This window comes from Xenopus tropicalis, chromosome 5 (genome assembly GCF_000004195.4).
Source record: "Xenopus tropicalis strain Nigerian chromosome 5, UCB_Xtro_10.0, whole genome shotgun sequence".
Taxonomy (NCBI): domain Eukaryota; kingdom Metazoa; phylum Chordata; class Amphibia; order Anura; family Pipidae; genus Xenopus; species Xenopus tropicalis.
The window spans coordinates 97,006,052-97,024,514 of NC_030681.2; positions in this window are offsets into that span (position 1 = coordinate 97,006,052).

An 18,463-nucleotide genomic window follows, 5' to 3' on the forward strand; every position below is an offset into this window, starting at 1 on the left:
GGGCCTGTGTTCAGAAAAACTTTATAACGGTAGCTGATTACTGAGACCGGAGAGGAGCCGAGAAAAGATGGGACCATACCGGGGCGCTAGGACGTAAAAGGGCGAGTTTGCTGACACCATTTTTATTGTGGGCAGGAAGTAACTGCACATGTGCTAAAATGGGCGGAGTATTGTTGTAAAGAGTACCTGGTATGTAAGGGAGGGGGAGGGGCTACTTAGTAGGGATAAGGTGAAGTGAATCAATTCAAATGTATTGCAATTTGCTGCAGTCTTTTCAATGCCCTGGGGTCTACTCCTGCTGTAGCTGTTACTGAGGCAGTATGCAGGAAGTATATCCAACCCTGTGCCAATGTCATTTTAGAAGGGACGTGGGTGTCAAAATGCTAGTAATTGCTGGCTGAACATGTGAGTGACACATGGGAGAGGCTATTATTCTTCAGACGCACTTGCTGTGGGTCATGGGTGCACAAGATCAGCATAGAAATGAATGCGTAAAACTGCCAGCCTTCCTGAAAGGAACAGTAAAACTAAAAAATGAAAGTGTTAGTAATTGAAATATAATGTACTATTGCGCCGCACTAGAATACAATGGAATTTTACAGAACTTTTCTGTCATCTACTATGTAACCTGAGCATTTTCACCTTTATTTCAGACTGAATGGCTGCCATCATGACTGCACTGCAGCTTGTTTATATAAAATATACTGTAGTCTTTCAAAAGCAAACATCCCAGTTTTACTAGTGTTGAGCAACAGTATAACATTTTACTTGCTTCAAAACACTTTTATTTTTTGGTGTTACTGTTCCTTAAAGTTTTATTATTCTTCCTTACTGATAGCATTGGCATGGGGAAATCAATGCATTCTGAATCATTCCCCATTCATTTCTACCTGCACTTGCAGCATACATTTTTAGCATAATGTCCCACGTAGTGGGCAGTAGCAGAGATATATTGCAGGCATCTAAACTCTCCAAAATGCCTTTCCACCTACAACAAAGGGAATCTGAAGACACGTGAAGTTGCCTGCAGGAACAAGTTTCGCGCAATTTCGAAAAACCGAAGTGATGCATATGCATTTCCACTGGTGATTCCCTTTGTTGCTGGTGGAAAGGCATTTCGGAGACATTAGTTGCCTGTGGTAGCAGAGATCAATTTTGGTGGCAAATAATCTCTCCATCAGATATAAACCCTTATAGGAGAAGAAAAGGTAAAAACTAAGCTTTATTAGAAAAGTCTATGTAAACACAGCCATAAGCACTCACAGAAACACTGTCTTGCATCTTTTTTCTCTATTAAAAGAAACACAGGATTTCTTGTCTCCTTTTTTGTAAACACGTTCTTAGGGTCTCTGACTTCCTCTCTTAGAAAAATCCTTCATTCCCGGGGCCAGAGTCTGCACAGTCCTCTCCCCTCTCCTGCTCCCCCTTCCCTTAGCAATGTGTAATCTGAGCTGTAACAGCTAGAGCTGCAAGCAGGACGCAATGAAGACCAAGCTAAAATGGCAGCTGCTATCTTAAACAAACAGAGAAAGCCTCTAGGGCTTTCTGTATAATAAATATAGCATTCTACGTTCGCAGTAAAATGCCAAAATGACTTTTTTCTTCTCCTTTAAGCAATAACTACCTGATCCATCTATATACCTCTGTATGCAGAATATTGACTGTTAAATGAATCAGAGCAGCTCAAGCCATATCTATACAGCATGAATGCATAGACACTTTTGATATGTGATTTCCATTAAACATATACTGTGCCTCAGCTACCAGTGAGAAACAGCTAAACAAGAAAGGTCAGGAGAGATCCAGGGACAGTTTTGGAGGCATGTATTTTTGTTGTTATAAGGCAGGAAAAAGAACACAAATCAAGTTGCCAGGGACACAAATGAGATTAAACAGGCCAAACAAAGTAAGTAGCAATTAATTATTTCCTTGTTAATGTCCCTCATTCGATGTTTTAAAGTAATATCTGTCTATGCAGGTTCCTGGCATGTTTATTTATATCGCTGCAGCTATTTACTGTATTATGTCTGCTGTTAAAAATCAAACATTACATGGGCAAAGTACACCAATAACAAACAGAGATTATAATCACTGATCTCCTGCCTTGGATGGGTTCACCTTTTGCCTAACACACCGGTCTGGGGGAAAGCATTGTAAAAGGGAATCTGTCATGATTTTTATGGTGTACTTTTTATTTCTAAATTTCACTTTTTACATTGCAAATAATTTTCTCTACCATTTAAAATGTTGTTCTTGAATCAACAAATGTATTTTTTTAGTTGTAATATTGGTGTGTAGGCAGCCATCAGTGCATTGTGCCTGAGTCTGAGCTTTTTGAAAGAGCCAGCGCTACACATTAGAACTGCTTTCAGATAAGCCATTGTAACTGGAGAAGTCATAAATTGGGTGAGCCTGACATGGATTTTTAATACTGAGTGCTGTTCATGTCTACCATTAGGTGGGGCATTGGAGCATTTCCAGCAGTACAAGTGCCAGGGACCTGCTACCTTGATTTAACTTTAACATTGGTCTGCTGATCAGCTGCTGGGGGGAAGGGAGGGGGTGACATCACTCCACTTTGCAGCACAGCAGTAAAGAGTGACTGAAGTTTATCAGAGCATAAGTCACATGGCCAAGGGCACCTGGGAAACTAATAGTATGTCTAGCCCCAAAATATTAATTTTGAAAAACAGATTTCAGTGCAGAGTTCTGCTGAAGCAGCACTATTAACTGATGCATTTTGAAAAAATGTTTTCCCGCAATAGTATCCTATTAATATACATATTAGACAGCACCTTCTTATAGAGAAAAGATAATTTTTGCTCCTGAAGGGGAAGCTTGATCATCAATCTCTTGATTTTCTGTTTCTGGGTAATGCACTGTGCCATGTCAAGTTCTCTGTTTTGCTGTGTAAGTAAGCTGTACAGTCCTTCTATTCTTCCTCTTCCATGTTTTGTCCTTATCGCCCTCACCATAACGTGTAACCTTTACAGAATCTATACATGTTGCTTAGCCTTTTATGTAAGTTGTTCTGCCTGCTCCAGTGACCCAATGATATGTGCACATATAATAGCACTTGTAGCGATTGGAGATTTTTTTTTCTTTTTACATTTAGCAAATCTAGGTTACTTGTTATGTGATTAGTGTATCAAATATAATATATCTAAGCAGCCATTATAACTATTTAGTGTTGTTAAATGTCATCTTTTGACAAAGCATTCCTTAAGGTGCATTAATGCCTTCCAAAGAAAATATATGTTTAAATATTTTATTTCATCAAGTACCATATCATTTACCATGTCAGTTTGTACTTTTTCATAATTTTAGCTAAAATATATAAACTTCCCTTTATGTGTCAGTAAAAAATGTATTCTCCATGGTTCTACTAATGGTTTGTGTGTCTATAGCAGGGTGATGAATGACCAGATCAGTTTCTGCATTTATACATGATTTCTCTAATTCACTTTTTACCTACGACCTCAACATCAGTGCGGTTTTCAACCATTTCTATTAATTTCTTTTTAATACCCATAATTTTTCAGATGAGTTTAGCTTCTACAGTATTTTTCAAAAGCTGTTCTGGGGAACAAGTTAATGGAAACCACAAGTGAGGTTACCTTAGTTCTGATTTGTAAAAATAAATTTGACAAATCGTATAAGAATAGTTTTTTGCTGATGTGTCTACATTGTACTGTGAAAAGCTATAGTATTTTAAAACCAGTGAACAGTAGTAAAGGCTATATAGCCATAAAATCAACTGAAGCTATCTATAGATATATTTGCTAAAGAGAAATTTTGATGCAGTGTTTAAACATCAGAGTGAAAAATGTATTTTTTGTTGTTGTCTTGCATCTTTTCAGGCTAAAACCCCGGTAAGGATGAATAATAGTCTAAGATCAAAAGGAATTTCAAAAGACAGAGTGAAAAATACATGGGCAGAAAGGTATCCATAATATATATAATTATATAAATATTATATATAAATTATATAAATAACATCCAGTTTTATGCATTAAAAAGTGTTCAATAATTAAGTACCGATTCATCAAAGTCATTTCTCATGCGTTACTATTCATATCGCATGCGCAAAAATCCTGATTATCGCAAAGCGTTATTTCTATCGCATTGAGGTAATTATCGAATAAAAATAATACTAACGCATAATTCACAGATATATTTGAAGCATTAAAAGCATAAGCAGGCGCTACTAAAACAAAATTGCAGATGGTGATTGTCTGTGGTGACAAGATGGAATTTGCAGTCGGATTTTTTCAAGTATGTGTTCGCCCTAGAGTGATGCATCCTCCAGTTTTCAGGGAAATGGTCATTTTCAGAACAGTAGTTTTCAGAAGGTAATGGTTACATAGCGTGCGCTAATATTGCCTGCTACGAAATAATGCATAAATATACTGCATGGTTTAAAATATCGCTTAAAAATATGTCATCGCAACGCTCGCTATAAATATCACTCGTTTTTTTGGACTTTAGTGATTTGGTCCCATTGTGTTATATCTGTCATCCAGTCTGGTGGGTTCTGTTAATGTAAACATGGAACCAAGGGTCACATAAATAAGGAGTGAAATTACAGGTAAGAATTGTGTTTATGATAAACCAGATATGTGGAGTATACTGAAAAGACAATACAAAATATCTAGACTTGGTCTTGTCTTGTGTTGCTACAGATTATGGCAGAGGGTACACACAGAAAGTAAAGTCAACTGGACAAGAGAGTTTGATATATTGTAACAAGGCTGCTCCCTTCTATTATCAGAATAACAGTTTAGTGGAGTCTGTCAGTGACAGATTGTAGTAGGAAATCTTCCACTGATATACTGTACCAAAGTTTAGAAGTCTTTTCACTCTTTAGCAGTGTCTGCTTCCATGAGATGCCTGTTGTATCATGTGTGCAGAGATGCAGAAGGTTGCATCTCATTACTTCAGAATTTGTGTTCTCTCTACTGTTTTTGGATTTAAAGACGCACAATAGTTTTGTTTGTGGTTATTATTCTAGTGTAGGATGGAGGTGGATTTGACATGCAAACCGGCTTTTCACATTGTAAGTCTTAAGAACTGCGTGCTTAAATTCCAGTTGGGTTGCAGTGGGCGCTTCTGGCTTCTGAACATCACATGGAACATCTCATAACTTTGTGACCTCTAACAAGAACAACAATTTAAAGGGGACCTGTCACCCTAAGTAATAGTTCCCAATCATTTTCTATCATGTTAGTATAGCAAAACAAACTTTATTTATAGTATGTAAATGATTTAAATTGGAATCCACAATTACAGCATGTAGGTAGGTGCCATTTTGTAGACACTGTTATTAAGGTAAGTTTTGTAGCACGCCAAAATCATCTGTATGCACCAAAATGAGAGTTCTAATGCCTATCCCCATGAGTTTTATGTTTAATTTGCAAAAAAGCTTTTATTATACAGCTTTTTATGTGTGGGTGACAGGTCCCCTTAAAGAAAAACAGTGAACGTGGAAAAGTCTGCTTTAAAGTTTACGCTGCTCTTTATAGTACAAGGGCATACAGTTGCCAGTTGTTTTGTATGTTTGCAGCATTGTACAGCAAAACAGTACATTGATAGAACAAACAGGGTAACGACTGTATGTGGTTTATAGACCAGTAATAGCAATAATTATATTTAGTTTTAATATTCTGTAGTTTTTTGAAGGTTGAGAACATAAAGTACAGTACAAAAGTACATTATGTTGAGAAACAGAAATCACCAGACCTTTTAGGTTAAGGTTCATTGTGCTTGGCAAAGGATGGCAAATAGGCTGGTGAAAAGGGTGATGGTTGAGTAAGATTATTGTGGGAAATCTGGGATTAGGGGTAGGGATCTGGGTTTAGATTTGAAAGGCATGAGGGGGTGGGATGGAGCTGCTAAGTTTATATATCAGTGTTACAATTTAATAAATCTAAAAGTAACAGTATGAATACCAGTCCAATGAAAAAAGTACATAATACAGCAAAAGGTAACTGCAGAAAAACATACACATATCCTGATCTTATAATTTCTTTGGCATTACTGAGCCCTTGTGGTATAAAACATTTGAGAGGCCTTTGAATTTCAATGAATATCTCATTTTATTTTTAATATATTCCTATAATCTAATATTTTTATCTTATGTAACAGACAAAATAATGCTGTCTTGAAAAATTGAGCATGAATCATAATTAGGAACAGTGTGGAATTATCACTGGAATGTGCTAACAACTATATAGCTGCTATTACAAAACAGAAAATATAGGTGGGTGTTTTAAGTTATCCAGGCATTGGCTGGGTTACCAAATCAGAAAAAGCACACAAATATGGTGATTTGTGTGTATGTTTATAATTCTGGTTTAGCAGCATATTGGGAAAACTAATTTTTCAGATCTTGTAATCTCTGATAAATCTGAGTTTATTTCTAACACATGTTTAGGGGAATACTGATCAAAACATGGTTTCCTGTGAAAATGGTGCAAAAAGCGTTTGGCATAACTGACAACACTAAAATTACTGAGGAAAACATGCTTCTAAGGCAGTATTCCCCAACCAGTGGCTCAGGAGCAACATGTTGCTCACCAAATCTTTGGCCCTGGGGCCTCAAAGCAGGTGCTCATTTTTGAATTTCTGGTTAGGAAGCAAGCTTTGGTTGCATAACAAGCAAGTATAATGCCAAACAGAGCCTTCTTTAGGCTGCCAGTCCACAGAGGGGCTATCAAATAGCCAATCATAGCTCTTATTGGCACCTACAGGAACTTTTTTTATGCCTGTGTTGTTCCCCAACACTTTTTCCATTTTAATGTTGCTCCCCTGCTGGCCACTGGCCACTTATGGTTAAAACCAGCGGCAGAGCTGAGAAAAAAGGGTGTAAACACTTGACAAAGGACCCGTTGTGCAAATGAAATATAATTTTGCAGCTAGCACTGCATATGTAACCTTTTTTTGATAATTAACTCTTGGATGCTGTTGAATTGCCACTTGAGGCGGAGGTGTATTAGAAGAATCAGCTTGGCTAATTAAGCTTTTTTGATCCTAGGCAGTGGGTCACCAAACTCTACACACACACTTCTTGATGCTCTGATGAAAAGGGGGCAGGTCCAGTGTCTAGGGCAGCTTTGGACCTAAAGACAGCCCTGCAAATGTGGTTAGCTCTCAGGGTACCAGAGAGGGAAAGCCCCCTATTAAAACAACAAGGTGTCCTAAAACTGTTTCTGGTAAAAAAAAAAAAAAAAAAAAAAAAAGCATAATACTTATACTTAACTTATAATATAACTAATAATATAATAATTACAATGGTAGTATAGCATCAGGGTAATATTAATCTTTACTGATTCTTTAATAAGGGCTGCTTATAAGCTAATGGTGCATTTCAACTGAAATGTCATTTGGATGAACTCTTTGGAAATTTTAACTCCTTGGAAACTGTTGGAAAATGTGCCAAGGTTAATTTGCTTTGGGACACTAGTATCCTGTAACTGCACTGTATAGCAGTAAGATTGAATCAACTGTCTTAAATTTGTTTTACAAAGTACCAAATTAACACCATTTAGTTTTGTTTTAAGCAAAAATATTATCGATTGATCATTAATTCATACTATTTAAAAATTTAATTTTTTTTTTTGGACAATGGCAGGTTTTCAATTAGTTGGCTTTTTTTATTTGCAAAGGCTTCATCTGCTATAGTGGTAGATCATGGCTTGCTTCAGTGCTTATCTCCTGCCATTGAAGTCAATATCTCACTTGCTTGTTGAATGGGACGTAAAATATTGTTGTACTATTACTCTCTCATTGATTCCAGCAGACAACATCTCAAGTAGTTTGCACCTTACACAGCAAGAGACCACTGTTGGGGGCCCTGGAAGAAAGACTACAATCGTAGCTGTGAGAGACTGTTATATATTTGTTCTGCTGTGTGATGGAAAGTACACTGTTCATATGTTTTTAAAGCATAATACAGTAAAGGCAAAGTCCTGTTTTTTTGGCACACATGTGTCCCTGTCTCTTCTCTGCAAGGATTTTGTCTGTCTACCATTACAAGAGCTAATCTGCCCCATATATGTTTGTATTTATGTATATTTTATGCATATGTGAAAATAGATGTTCTTTTTTCCCCATAAAAACTATCAGCGCACCAGAGTCAACCCCTTTCAGCATTCATGTCCTCTCGCCACCTAAAAAGCTACATGGACAAAACTGAGCTGGTCATCTTCCCACCCTCCAACTCTGTTTCCCTGCCTGACATCACTGTCTGTGTGGAAAATATTAATATAACCCCAGTTCCACAAGCTCGCTGTCTAGGAGTCACATTTGACTCTGCTCTCTCTTTCGCGCCCCACATTCAAACGCTCTCTAAATTCTGTCGGTTCCACCTCAAAAACATTGCACGCATTCGACCTTTCCTCCCTCATGAGACTGCCAAAATTCTCATCCACGCCCTTGTCATATCTCGCTTAGACTACTGCAACTCACTGCTCTGTGGGCTTCCCCTATCTAAACTGACCCCACTCCAATCCATCATAATCAGTGCTGCCAGACTCATACACCTCTCCTCCCGCTCCACAAGTGCCGCCCCTCTCTGCCAATCCTTGCACTGGCTACCTGTCACGTACAGGATTCAGTTCAAAATTCTTGTACTCACCTTCAAAGCACTCACTGGTGCCGCACCCCTCTATTTAACCACCCTAATCCCCAAGTACACCCCCAGACGTAACCTTCGCTCTACACATGACCTCCTCTCACTCTCACTCACTTCATCTGGAACACTCTTCCCCGTCCCATTAGGTACTGCCAGACTCTCCAAGCCTTTAAACGGTCTCTTAAAACTCACCTTTTCACTCAGCATATAACCTAAACCCCCAAACATTCACTAACCACTGGTTTCCTCCTCTCACTCCGCGCTTACTGTCACTTTACACACCTACAAGAACTCCAACACCATGCTAGTTACCCTGACCTTATGACTCAGCCATCCCTTTTAGAATGTAAGCCCTTGCGAGCAGGGCCCTAGTGTTTCCGATCCTCATCCAATGTAACTGCTAACAATTTTTGTGTATTGTTTATATGTACATGTCAACAGTTATGTCTTTTGTACCCCTCTATTCTGTAAAGTGCTGGGTAAATTGATGGCGCAATATAAGTAATAATAAACAATATTTAAATTAGTGGAGTGGAACTTCTATTTGAAGCAGCGTAGGTGGTTTTGAGTGAGGGCAGTGAGGTTGTGGAATGCCCTTCTGAGTTATGTTGCGATGGCAAATTCTGGTAATGCCTTTAAGAGGGGCTTGGATGAGTTCTACTACAGTTTGTATTGATGTTGGTATATATATTATAGTTTTTTTACACACAGAAAAACTACATGATTTGTGATTCTTAAGTGGCCCTGTCCCCCCCCCCCCCCTCCCTTTTTTTATAGTACATTTTGAATTTTTACACATGACTGTAGGTGTATTTTGTTCAATGAATAATTAAGCTGTTTTGCTGGCATCTTAAATATTGCCATTGATTTTTTTTATTTGAAAAAGTCACACAGTCATCTAATTTGTTTTTAATTAAATTGGTGATTGCTCCATTCATTAGCGTCACTGATTCCATGAAAGCAAATGGAAGTCCCTAATCCAGCCGAGGTTGTTCCCAGGAGCTGTCTATGAAAGGAAATGGAGAATATGCTTTGAGAAACATGAAATGGGAACATTCTACATATTATTTATAGAAGCAGCACAGAGCGCTGGAAATCCCAGACATAGCCATCTAATAATAGTTGTCCAGAAGGCTCAAAGGGCAGTGTTACAATCCTTGTTGAATTAAATGTCTGGTTCAAACTGGTAACAACGAAAATCCTGTTTACTTGTGGTTTGCAAAATCACTTGTTGCAATTTGTGGCACTTTAGAACATTTTGGTTAATCCTCAGGAGAAAGTAAATGGGTTTCATTTAATATATATATAGTCATGTGAAAAAATGAGGGCACCCTATGAAAGCCTGTGTGTTTTCTCTGTGTGGACATATGGATATTTAATCTCAATTTTAACAATACTTGGAGATTCACGTAATAAAACTAAACAATTACAACTTTGTAATCCTACAAAAATGCAATTTCTGGTGAGGAATAAATCAGGACACCTCCACACTTAATGAGCGGATTAACTTCCCCTTGAAACTGGGTGAAACAGAAAGCAACAAGGGGGTTAACTTCCCCTTCAAACTAGGTGAAACCGAAAACAATGAGGGGATTAACTTCTCCTTGAAAATGTGTCAAGGACAAGCCATCACTGACTATTCTATTCCTCTGCTATTCTAAGTACTTGACAGATCAAACCTGCCAAATGTTTTTTGTTTTTTTTTTGACAAAAAAAGTGAACTAAACATTATTAAATAACAAATGATGGGAGTTATTTGCGATAAACTTCAATTTTCATGTAAAATTTCTGAAAAACTTTTTCGAGAAACAATTTCAGAATAATTGAGTAGTAGCAAAAACCCATTCGTGCTCTTGACTAAAGTTTGCCAGAGAGAATGTAGACAAACACCAGGACTTCTGGAATCATGTTCTTTGGACAGATGAGTCTAAAATTTAATTATTTGGACACGAGAACAGTGGACATGTTTGGCATAAACCAAATACAGCATTGCAGAAAAAGAACCTCACACCAACTGTGAAGCATGGAGGTGGAAGTGTCATGGTTTGGGAATGTTTTGCTGCAGCAGGACCTGCCAGCTCACCATCAGAATCAGAGTAGAATCTACTGTGAATTCTACTGTGTATCAGAGGGTGCTTGAGGAACACGTGAGGCCATCTGTAAGAAAATTAAAGCTGAAGCGGAACTGAACCCTGCAACATGACAGTGACCCAAAACATAACAGTAAATCCACCAAGGACTGGCTAAAAACTAAGAAATGGAGATTCCTGGAGTGACAAAGCCCAGATCTTAATCCCATTGAGATGCTGTGGGGTGACTTGAAATGGGCTGTTCATGCAAGAAACCCCTCAAACATCTTACAGCTGAAAGAATTCTATATTGAGGAGTGGGGCAAACTTTCCTCAGACTGATGTCAGAGAATGGTAGATGGCTACAAGAAGCATCTGACTGCAGTTATTTAACTAGCTATTAGGGGGTAGAATGTCCTAACTTTTTCCTCAGTTAGAATACACATTTTTGTTGATATCTTTTGTTTAATCAAATGATCTTTTGAGTAAATCAAAGCTAATTTTTGTTGTTTATCTGCTATTAAATCCATAGATAAATAAAAACAAGATTAGACATCAATAAATGAACATTTCTTAATAAAGAACTGAATATTTAATGGGGTGTCCTAACTCTTTCCCAACTGTATAAGTACTTATATATATATATATTAGTTGTTAGGCTTTTGCTGCTTATACACACTGCATTTCGATTTTATACCAAAATGTGCAAAACCTATGTTTATTGTAGAGGTATTGGATCTATTATCCAGAAAGTTCTGAATTACACAAAGGCCAAAAAGAAAGAAAGAAAGATGTTTTGAAAGCATTTTACCACCTGAAACTGCCATTATATGAGAGCTGCATACACAACCTCTCAAGTCAGAAGCCAGAGTGAAATGTAGGAGTGTCACTTCAGTCTCCCACAGGAAGTGGTCACAGCACTGACTGACAGGCTTTACTCAACAGTAGCAAGGAAAACCCTATGCATATTCACTGCACTTTAAGAAGCTCTGCTCTGTTACTGAAGTCTTTCAGGGCCGGCGCCTCACAGCCACACACTGAAGAGTCCTAAACCGGAAGCTTGCAAAAGGTTTGGGTAGAGCACAGTTTTCAAGCAGTTATGGACATATTTGAACCCAAAGGTATTAAAATAAAAGCACTTCTATTTTACATGGTTTAGTCTTAAAATGTAAAGTGTTAAAATGTATGGTATATGTCCCCTTTAAGATAGCAGCTGCCATTTTAAGTTGCTTCCTGCGACAGATCTAGCTGTTATAGCTGAAATCACACATTCCTAAGGGAGGGGGAAGGGAGTTCTTAGCTTAGAAGGTGGGAGGGGGGAGCAGGAGAGGGGAGAGAGGAGATAACTGCGCAGATTCCGGCCACCAGAATTAAGGCTGTTTCTAAGAGAGGAAATCAGACAGTGGAACATCATGTTTACAAAAAAAGAGACAAGAAATCCTGTGTTTCTTTTGATAGAGTGCAGCATTACTGTAAATGTTTATGACTGTATTTACATAGACCTTTCTGATAAAGCTTACTTAGTTTTTTACCTTTCCTTCTCCTTTAAAAACTGACAAATTGTGTAGTGTAAGAAAAAGATATATGTTCCTATATTTTCCCCATTTTTAAGGCAATGTCAGAGGGGCAATTCTAACCCGTGCAGTTACAGGTCAGGGAATTGTCAAGTCAAGTAAATGGAGAGGAGTATTGTCCAGCTACCAAACACATGATCCTGACATGGCCCTTATGGTAAGTGGCTTTGTCTCTTTTGACTTATTTTCTGTCTTGTAAAATGCTGTGAAACATGCTTTTTGTGTAAAATGCAATGACTTTATTTGAACTTTTGTTGGTAGAGATTTTAGAAACAAACATAATGATTAATTGAACTAACCCTAGTTAGTTCAATTAATCATTATCTAGTACAGCTAGAAATGCCATACTGAACTTACTGCACAATACTAAAGGTTTAGCATCTCTATAGTAGAAATGATCCAGAAGTGTCAGTGATACACACATACCCAGTGTGTTCTGAGCTGCTCTCGAGAAGCTGAGCTTAGGAGTCGTTGCAAATTAACTAGAAGAAACTTATGTTTGCCTGTCATATAAACTGATGCTACAGGGCTGATTATTAAATTCTGGTTCTAATTGCACTGGTTTCTGAGCTGCCATGTACTAATAATCTGAATTAATTAATAATCAGTTTAAGTGCAAAGAATAAAAGAAAAAAAAAAACGCAAGAAAAAAACCTGAATTTGAATGTTGGCAAATCAGTCCCCTTAGAGGCCAAATTACCAAATTCAAGATTGAGAAAAATCGTGTGACCTTTCAGGGTCACCACTAGCTTAAAAAACAACTTGAACCGAATAGTCAAATTTGCAGTTTATCTCGGAAAAAATGTTGCACGTGGGCAAGAATCACATCGTTCCATTTATTTTTGAAATTTTTTTTTAAAATAAATAATTTCTATATAATATTCCTTTTTACCAAACAAGTCATTATTGTGTTACTTTTTGGTAAAGGTAAAACAATCATATTATTTAAACAAACTCAGTACATTTATTTTAATCTGATACTTGGTTGCTTGACGTGTTTACATAGCAAAAGCTAATGAGAATTTGATTGCTGACAATTGTGTTGGAAGTGCACTCTGGGCAATGGACCAAGCAGTATTTCTCCCAGGCAGCAATCAGATTTATGAGGGAAGGACAGTTTGATCTCTCAGTTACTGCTGCTCTGGCCTGGTATGTGCAGGTGGCATACACATGTGCTTACAGCCATATTAGTATAGATGCCTCAGGAGGTGTCACTGTGTACACACTTTCGCAGTCTGATGATTTGAAAGGACATAGAATGAAAAATGGCAGAGGTATATTTGTGCCATAAATAACAATGTTAAAATGACTTCACTGCAAGTAACAGGCTGAATACAATGATACATATGCAGGGGTCTTTGCTCAGACCCTCAGTAAATAATACTCCTATACACAAACCAGTGCCACACAGTGAGAAATGATTTAAGTGACTTTTAATTTGTCACATCTGGGAACATTACGTAATACCACCCAAAGCCAATATCGTTGCTTAGTCGTGCTGCACTTTTCACTGGTAATGAAGATTTGGATGCAGCAAGCACAGCTTTCCAAGAGACACTGGGCATAAAATCTGGAATGTAAAGTATTAATACACAGAAGTCTTGGGACAGGCAGCCTTATTTAAACAAGTGACAGTTGGCAACCTTTATCCAGAAAGCTCTGAACTACGGAAAGGCCATCCTCTATAGACTCCATTATAAGAGAATAATTCACATTTTAAAAAACAATTTCCCTATTCTCTTTAATAATAATACAGTACCTTCATTTTGATGGTAACTTGAATAAATCCTGCATAATCCTATGCATAACTCCATATTTTTGGCAAAACAATCCTACTGGTTTATTATATGATTAAATAATTTTTAGCAGGTTTAAGGTATGGTGATCCAAATTACAGAAAGACCCCTTGTCTGGTAAACCCCAGGTCTCAAGCATTCAGAATAATAGATCCTATATCCGTACTGCATTTTGTACAGGTACCACGGTACATCTCTGCACCGCCGTAGGCTTAGAAGTCTCAGTTTGAGGATGTGCCTGGTTCAGATTCAGCAATCCCATTTAATGAATCATGTGGAATCCATGGGCAATGTCTAAAAGTGTGTGCATATTCTGCACTTACAGGCTGATCCAGAGAGCGCACATTCTGTTGTCTGGGACTTCCCTTTGTACAAAGAAGTGTTGCAAGACCCTCCTTCCTTTCTCAGTTACTTTACATTTATTGTCATAAAAGTGTAGATAAATGATGTGATCTAATATAAGATGTTATTTATTCTGGAGTTTATAACTCCAAGGTAATGGAGTTTTCACTTTGTTTTAGTGTTTTTATATTGCTAAATAAAACCCTGCAACTGTATATCTTTGTTTCATTCCCTAATGCTTGATAGGCCCAGGGCTAAAGGGAAGTTATAGTGAATCCTCACTGTCTATTTACAGTCTTAAAGTGATACTGACAGCCAATTAAACATTTTTTTTTACACCTGCTGTTGTGTTTTAATTTGTATCAGCTTTAAATTCCTTATCAACTAAATATGCAAAGTTTTTTCACTTCATAATTATGGTAGCAGACCCTAGGAGCAGCCATGTTTGTTCCCCTCTTCCGGGTTTTAATTTAAATGCCTCTCATGTGAATAAATATGCCCAATCACAAACCTGCAACGCCCCTTCTGCTTTCAGCCGGTGTGTGACAAGCTCAGCTCCATTGTCTATGTGTAATGGGGAGGGAGAGCCCTTAGATGCAGGCAGACAGGCACTGGAGAGCTTAAGCTGGCCGGCTATTTAATTCTTCGTGGGAAGAGCAGAGAGGGGGCACAGTCCTTTGAAGTAGGCAGGCAACGGAAAGATCAAGTCTGCCTGCTATCTAGTTCACAATGCTATGCAAGGGCGGGAGGGAGAGCTCTTTGAAGCAAACGGCAAGCTAAATCTTCCCAGTTTATGACTTAGTCCTTTTGACAGATTGAGAAGCTACAGTCAGGCTGCCAGACAGTCGGGTTCAGGATCTTCAGTAGGATTTATGTAGAGAAACATGACCTATAGGTAGGTTTGAAAGTAGGTTCATATTTTTAAAAGAAATTTTTTGGTGTCAGTATCACTTTAAGCTGGCCATACACACTAAGATTTTAGTCTTCCTCTGACGAACATTCAGATGTCGATCATCCGTTTAAATGCAACAATCTAAAACTAACATTCAGACTGAAATTGTAGGATAAAGCCCTAAAAGTAACAAATCAGAGGATGTTCTGAACATGAAATAGTTGCAGACAGCAGTCGTTTTAAAGTGACTTTATGGAAACTGTATTGCATTATAGGTCCCCCAAGGATATTGTTCTATACACAATACACGTGCAGATTTCATAGAATTTATATTGGTGCATGTATGGCCAGCTTTAACCGATTGTTCCTACAGGTATGGTACTGACACACTGGATTTATGGGCTGAATTCATAGCAGGAAATTTTAAAAATGTGACCTTCTGATTGCTACACTGCTTCTGTTTTACTGCTTCACCAACTAAGCAAATATTTACACTCTTTGCACAACTGAGCCTTGTGTTGTTCCTAAAAAATCCATCACCGTAGGCCATAATAGAGATTGCTATGTATTGTCTCAGTACAGCTTAGAAATATGTGTTGCCAATGTTCATTCATATATCTGTTTATTGCAGAACTGAAAATACCCACAAACTCAGTGGGACTTCACACACTTTGGGGGCTGCCCCTGGGTATTGGAATCATTATTTATATTCTTTGCTCCATACTAAAATCAGAAGACCTTTCTGGTAACAGTAACATGTAGCAAATATGTATATGAAATGTCTGTGCTTTACTATTTACTCTTATTTATAAATCCCATTTACCCCTTTCAGCAAATAAAAGTGGGTGCAGTTCTACTGTATGATTGTATTACACTTGATATACAAAAGTGCCACCTCTGACTGCCACTGCTGCTATACATGTAGTTATTTTGACAGGAGACATCAGGAATGAATTAGAAGTGAATGGAAGAACAATTTCATGTTATTGAGAAATGGTTCATATGGCTGTGAGTGTGGCACAAAGGCAGTGAAGGCCAAGGGGCATGTGTGATACTGAATAGTAGGGATTTCCCTAACTGACCTGCCAAACTGTGAGAGTAAAACACTGTATTGTGCTGTTCCAGGGAGCTAATAACATGGTGTTTGGGTTTTGTCAAGAATGCAGACCACCTATTAGCATTAGTAAGGAATCTGAGCTTGCGTTAATTATTAAACATTGCTATCAGAAGTCAAGAAACCTTTCTTAGCACTGGATTGATTTCACCTGAAGATTAATGGTTATTTTTACTCTTTCCTTGGCATTAGGATTTGTGGATGTAAAAGCCTGCATGTAGGCTCACAGCCATGTCACATTTATCATTTACAAAAAAGTGTTTGCAGGTTGCCGTATATGTTGAGCCGCAGCAACAGGCTGACTGACAGTTACAAGTATCGGTTTTTTCTCTCTCACTAGTTGTTCAGCAAATTTGCTTCTAAAGAGAAAGTTTCTCTTCACTGGATAAAGTTCTCATGTATTACAGTGTCAATATTAACATGAGAGTATTTCACCATAGCAATTCTTGCAGTAAATGTAGGATTTTTTAACCCTTTATGAATAAGTAAACCTTTTTTTTTTTCTATCAGTAAAATTGCTCTAAACTGCCTCCAGAATTACCTACCTTTGGAAGTGGGGGCGGGGCTTCACTCTGCACAAGGAAGCAAAGAGAAAGAACACGTTCTGACTGAGGAACCAGGTCAGAGAGAATGCTGGGACAAAGGTAGGTAATTCTGAAGGTTGTTTAGAGTAATTTTACTGATAAAAATAAAAAAGGTTTACTTATTCTTTATTTCCCCTGTATCCTGATTGTTTGGCCCAATCAGATGAATCCGATATTACCAATTTATGGTGGGCATATTGGGGAAAGATCCGCTCGTTTGATGACCACGCCAAACAAGCATATCTTTCAGTGTATTGCCAGCTTTAGAGCATTTATTGTAGGATTTCCAGCCCACCACCACAGGCTAGCAGAGAGTGCTGTAATATCAGTCAGACAGCTGCATTTATATTTATTACCTGAATTTAAATGAATTAGTTCATAATTCCAATGCACCCAGACAGGCCCAAAACAATATTTATGGTCATTTTTTCATTATATAATATAATCTGAAGGCCAATTACAATAAACCTATCTAGTGTATATCATCTCATTGTCACAAAGCTTAAGTATCTCTATATTCACAAGTTCTCTCACTCACATCACCCTTCACCATCCTTGAGCCTCTTTTGTGTCTGGGTGGTTAACTTTTTATTTTCTTGTGCACCGAAAGAAACTATAAAATTTGCTGCAGACTGACATGAGGACAGAGCTATAGCATACTTCCAGTTTATGGACTATGCCAATCCTTCCACGCTTCTCTGAACGAACAGCCATAAACATATGGCCCATGACAAAATGTTCTGACACAAACACATGCTTCTCTGGTCAGTGATAACAGAAGCATTTGTCTAAATTATTTTGTTTAACTTTAAATGTCTCAACCTGTTTGTTTTATTGGACAGTTTCTCGGTACACTGCTATATAAAACAGTGTTTTGATTTATTTAAATAATACGCCATGCCAAATCTATTTTTTCATAAATCAGTTTATAGGGTAAGGGGACCCCACAGCCCAGCTATTTCAGATTAATAATACTGGTGGAAAAGTCTCAGAAAGACACCAATGTTGGGCTGAAATACAGTACAGGATGCATGTTACAGATGCCCAATGTCAGGTCTTTGTGACCCTAAACACTGACCTCCCAGCAAACAAAGGTCATTCAAAATTCTCAATGCTGAACTGCTGGATAACAACAGCGCATAAAGCAAATATACTTAATACAATTTTGTGGGCTAACTCCCGGCTGTCAGGGCTTTGCCTGAAGAAGACCTCTATATCAATACTGGTAAAAACAATAAACCTATATAACAGATGCAATATACATATAATATAAAAAAAATGTGCTGAAAAACTCAGCCTCGGCTTATACTCTAGTCGATATATGTACGCTGTGCTGACATTCGTCGCGCAACCCCCCCTCCCCGTGCGCGCGTTTGCACGCAAGTCAGAGAAACCTCGAAGATGTGCTCAGTGATAATGCCCAGTGAATATGCGCCCAGTGGAGAGGAGTGAAGTGGGAA